This window comes from Manacus candei, unplaced genomic scaffold (genome assembly GCF_025592945.1).
Source record: "Manacus candei isolate 608988 ecotype Guabito, Panama unplaced genomic scaffold, ASM2559294v1 h1tg000017l, whole genome shotgun sequence".
Taxonomy (NCBI): Eukaryota; Metazoa; Chordata; class Aves; order Passeriformes; family Pipridae; genus Manacus; species Manacus candei.
In genome coordinates, this window is record NW_026138065.1 from 24274782 (window position 1) to 24280800 (window position 6019).

Genomic DNA, 6019 nt, shown 5'->3' on the forward strand with positions numbered 1-6019 from the left:
GCCATAAGCAGGAATGTTTCCTGACCTACTGTCAGACCACTACTTCACCTTTCTCGTGTGTAGTCCCTGACTTCAAGCTCCTACCGTGAAGATTTCAGGATGATTGCAACAGTACTGAGTGTTGTTAAAGACTCAGGTGCAGTTTTCAAGAGGATCTCACATGTATCTCAAGAAAAAATTTCTGCAAACCCAGCTTAGACTGAAGTCACTGATGACAGCAAGGAAACACAAACCTGGCTTTTTAACAGCACTCATTATAGCCTCCGGAAAAGCTTTGTGTAAGTGTTAAAGAAGAAAGGGGAAAAAGAGTACGGAGAAGCAAAATAGCAGAGACCCTTCACCAAACAGTGCTCTCTGAATTACATCCCTGTCTATAAAGCAGAGGTTGTAGCAGTGTAAAGCCATGCCAGCTTTATTCAGGGGGATGAGGGAATGCAACTCCCACCACACAGGTGCTTGTGCTACACAGGTGATGGTCATTGGCACAGGCAGCAGCCCCACCACCCTCTCAGCCACAGGAAATTCCGGTGTGATGGTTCACTGCTCACCAGCAGTGGTTAATGGTCAGACTTGATGATCTTAGAGGTCTTTCCCAACCTTAACAATTCTATGATAGTATGACTGCCTGCACTGTAGTATCTGCCAAACCAGTGCTCTTACTGAGCCTAAAATCAGGGTTGCACAGACATCTGGATATACCCTGGCAGCCTCCCGAAATGCTGCAAAACCCCTCATGCCCTGGGTCATCTCTGCCATGGATGGGCAGCCTGGCCAAATGGAAGTCCCTTCGGGGCTGTGCTGGAAGCTCATCTTTTCCAAATACGTCAAAAACAGAAGGCCAGGGCGGGATGCAGGTTTGCTGAGATCAGGGCTATTCTGGTGCAGACAGGCTATGTGCTGCTGATAGGGAGGATTAATGAGCCAGGCTGCTCATCCGTTGCAATTAGAAACAACACTACAACTATTTTGGTGCCATTTCTCTGCAGAGTACTCAAACAGCTTACCAGCCCCTTCTGTATCAACACATGATTGTGGCTTTGTTAAATATAGGATGGCAACAGCCACACATATGCGATACTGTACGTTTGGAGCTAAGGTGTGGAGGACCATTTGCTAATGCTCACACAGCAGAGAAAGGGGTTTAGTGAATGGCACTAATAAGCCTTCAGTGTCACTTCATGGAAGCTAAAATTGCTCTGGCATTTTCAGTGCATAGAGGACAGCCGGACACAATGAGGACCTAATTTGCTCCGGCTGCAAGAAGGGCCTCAGTGTCTGAAGCTGCAGCTAGTCACCACATTTATCAGCAACCAGCTGAAGTTTTAAGAAATGGCTATGTGATGTTAGTAAAGTAAGAAGAATTCTAGCTCCTGGCTTTTGTTCCTTACTCTGACCCGTGACTGTGGACATGCCTCTCATCTGCCCCAGCTGCAAAATGGAAGGGACAACATCCATCTAAAGGATGAGGTCTTGCCTCCTGCTTCCACATTGTCTGCTATTTACAAGTGTGGGTGATACTTAGAGGCAGAGAGGATTGCCAAAGAAACCCAATCCTCTCTTATATCCAGTGTACTATATACACACCCTATAGAGATTTAAAGTTTTTATCAGCCTAGATTCCCTGAAAAAGGTTATGTATTCATGACCTTGCAACCAAATCCTCAATACACATCAAGATTCAGAGTAGGAACTGACTGTCTTCAAAGTTTCTGACATTTTTACTGATTCTTCATGGACTAGAGTTCAGCCAGCTAGAAGCAAGTGCTCACCCAGCACACTAGAGTTTCCCTTCCAGGCACTGTTGTAGATCCCAACCAAGAAGACCAAGGCCCAGAGGGGTTTCTCCATGAGTTGCTCTCCAGCTGGATTCCACACCATGACCTGATGGTCACCGCAGCCCTCATCACTCAAGGAGCGCAGCTGAAACCCTCCAAGGAGGGTTTGGAGAAGGGGCATAAAGCATCAGTGTGCCCCTTGGCACCTCACTTGGGGAACAAACCCCTACAAGCTGCTATCAGTAACTGCATAAGTTTAGTCTCAAGTGTTGAGGTTTTACAAGATAGAGTAAAGCATTTCAAGGCAGATGCACAACACTGCGTCAAAGCTGGATGCCTTGAAAAGAACTTTCAAATGGATGCTAGTAGGGCAAAGCTTGGTTCAGGACTGTCAAATCTTGTTCAGACCTCTGAAAACTTGAATGGCTCCAGGCAAGCTCCTCAGCCAGCTGCCAATATCTAACAGTTTTTCAGACCAGCATCCCCTTCCATCACCCCAATGGATTTTAACAAATGACCTGAACATGCTCTCGGGGAAGCCGCTGTCTATGCCTCTGACTGGACATTTTGTACCTGCATGTGTCCTGGACCAGAGAGAGATCCTACAATCCAGTAGCTCTTTATTCAGAGCCCCTGCATCACAGATAAACCTCTGCCCATCCTTATAGCAACTTACTACTCTGCTCTACAATGTGATCTTCTTTAAATGCTCCACTGGTGTCTGCCAGAAGTGCAACTTGATATGAAACCCACAAGTGCCAGACAGCTCCTTCATCTCTCCATGACAAATAAATCTTCATGATAAATCCATGCTCTCCAATGTCACCTCTTATATATAGACAATCAAAAAAGCTAAGGTACAGAAGTGTGAAGACAAGGCATATGAGTCAAATTATATTTAACCTCTGGTTTAGTGATTCTATCCATCAGAAATAGTTTGTTACATTTTTAACTTTACTCCCTGATTCACGTTAAGAATTTTTTTTTAAGTATTTCTGGACTGCACTGAACTCTTCCCCTCCAAGATGCAGCCATTCTTATCCTCAGGAATAAACCTTTAGGTTATTTTTCCTCATCACTAAAATGAACTTAGCCCTGAGGCAGGAGCTCAGAGGCTCTCTGCTCAATCTGACAAACTCATATCTCAGCCTGGGAAGATACTGAACAGATGGGCATCTCATGGTGGAGGATTTAAGCCAGACTGGATCCAGCCAAATTCAACAGGACCTCAGACAGTTTCCAAAGCCAGGAACTGCATCTCTACATACTCCAGGATACATAAAGATGCAAAAAGGACATCGGTCACTGAGTTAATAGCAGGATTTCTGGCTGCACACTCAGTAAGTTCTGCTATGGCTCACAGCACACCTGGGCAGCACCAACTGGAGACTGACGTGGTGCTCAGCAAGGGATTGCAATATGCAATTTTGCCATCTCAACAGTGTCTCTTGTTCCTAGTAATGAGGCAGTTGCAAGATGGAATTTTTGCAGGAGGTCTTGGGCTCTGGACTCCCTAGGAAAGATGCTGCCCAGATAATAACCAAATCAAACCATGAGCCCAGAGTCACTGGAAATATTCATCCTGCTGCAATATGCCTTAAAAATGACTGACTTTAAGTTGCTTTCCTCCAGTCTGAGGAATGACTGGAAAAAGTGCAGAAGACAGCTAAAGCAAGACAAGAACCTGCTCCTCCGGCTCATGCTCCACTGGGACAAGGACCCAACAGAAGGAGTGAAGATAGCAGAGGAAAGTAACCCCTCAGCAAAAGGAGCACTGGACTGAGCAGAGGCATTAATACTGCATCCAGCAGTGAGAGGATGACAGGGGCTGGCAGCACCCAGGACCACTCCTGGGAACATGGCAGGGCTTGAACTTTGTTGCCAACGGCTGCACTCTTGTGGAGAAAGAAAATGGCACCAATTATCAGTTACTGATCTCAGGCTGCACTCAAACCATTCGAAACTGGCTCATCAGTAACCTCCTCTGTGATACCTACAGGAACAGCAAGCAAACAGGCCACAGGAAAGCAGATACCTGCTAACGAGACAGCCATCTCTTTCCCTCTCTTTGATTACCTCCTAAACTCAGTCAAGCGATAGTATGCTTTATTTTTGTCTCCCCTACCGAATCAGCATCTCCAATTCCCAGAGGCTTTCCTGCTGCTGGTAGTACACACACCAAGAGCCAGCTTCACCATGGCTAAGCAGGACTGGAGGCCAAAACACTCCCCCATTTGCTTGGCCCTTTCCCACAGCCCTTGCGGCTCCCAACTCACTCTCTTCAGCTGCTGCCTGTGCTTTTGAACACATCTCCCTACAGCGAGTCCTTGGCAGATCTTGTGACCATAAGGTACCAATGCGCTTCCCACAGGATTGTTTCAGCTCAGAACAATCCTGGCCTGTATCTGTCAAGTGTGTAGGGGAGGGACCTTTCATGCATCTTTCCCCAAAAGATGTTGACACATTTGTGAAACGTAAAGCCATGAAAGCCCCAGAAAAAAAAGGGGGATTCAGTTAGCCCTGGTGTGACCAAGAAGAAAAAAGCACATGAGCTGCTTAGCACAGAAAGTTAATCTCCTGACTTTGAAAGCCAAACCCTTAAAATCAGAATAGTTTTCAAGCTGGTTAAATTGAACATGTTTTGCCTTAATAGAGCTTCACAACAGGTCTTAACAGTCTCACACACTGATAGGTCACCATTCGTAAAGAGAAAGTAAATTCACAACCAGAAGCAGCACTTGCTCCCAGCACATTGCCTTGCTTTGCAAGTTGGATCTCAGGGACCCACTCACAGGAACTGGATCTCGAGAGCAATATTCCCAGAAACAAGCACTCAGGAGAGAAATGGAAAATAAGTTATGAAGGAACCAATTTTCCAGGACCGTGCCTATTTTAGTGCGCTTCGCACACAAGCACACAATGCTGACGCTAAGCAGGGAAAAGCAGGTCCTGTCCTCACCAACGCCCACGTGCACAACAAAGGCTACTCAATGATTTTCCCATTTCTTTTTAGCCGTGCCTTATCTTGGAGCAGCTGAGGGGGGCGTTGCAGGAAGCAGGGAGAGCAGGGGATGGGTGATCAAGCTTCAATTCTGATCTCAAAGTCAGAAATAACCTTTCTGGATGTTCCTGTGCCAAAGTAACACCAGTGTCTGCTTAAACCCCCTCACAACTTTGGCCCCCACACCTTCAGCCTTGCTCCCTGACAGAAATGAGAGAGCTCCAGCCCCTGACAAAGGAATGGGTCTGCACAAAGGAGGGTTTTGATCAGCCTGTCTCCACTATCAACAGACCCACAGCAAACTCCGGCTCACTCACAGCCTTGCATTGCCCTGCCCCATCATTTCCAAGATCATCACACTGGAGAACAAAATCAGGCACTGCTTCTCACCAAGACAAGCATACAGGCTGACAGGATTCCTGCAGCACAAACTCCAACTCCACATCCATGCATACAGCAGCAGCTGCACTGCTCAGACTTACTGAGGCAAACACTTTGGATCCCCTGCTGCCAGGAGTTTACTCAAGGCTGTGAGGGCTGCTCACTGGCTTAAGTAAAAACTAAACACAAGTACTTACATGGCTGCAAACTTCATCCTAAACCATGGGAGCATGTTGCGGGCGAGGCTGAACCAGAGAGGATGCTATGAGTCATGTTGGTGCAGCATACCCTTCCTCCCTCTCGAGGTGTTCAGAACAGGCCATTTAGAACAGGAACAAGGAAAGCAGTAACATGGAAGATCGATTTTAAACCAAGTCCTCCTTCCCTTCATGCTGAGTCCCAGGCAGGCAGCTTGCATGCTCCCCTTGCTGAATAACCTGTTTCCCCAGCAGAGAATTGGCACTATTACACAGCATTTATGGCCACAAACACAAGCTGCAAGGGCCAACTTTTGAGCCAGCCCTCGGCCCTACTGCAGCTGCTTTTGCTTCTCTGACAAGAGACAAAGAGGTTTACTAACCTCCTCCCTCCTATCAAACAAGTGGCACCTGCAGTTCATGGAGAACAGCTGGAAGAGGTTGGGCCCAAACACAAGGAAAGGGGGGAAGGAAGGGAGCAGAGCATCTTTGCTAAGGAACCTCCTTCCTTCCCAAAGCACAAGGCTCCCAAACAGCAAACGGTACCTTCTCTGTCCAGCCACTCTCTCCTTAGCCCCAGGAGTGGTCACAGTCCATGAGGTTTTGCTCCTGAGGGTGTTTTTAGCCAAAAGACCAATAATAATCATATAAAAGAAAAAATTTTT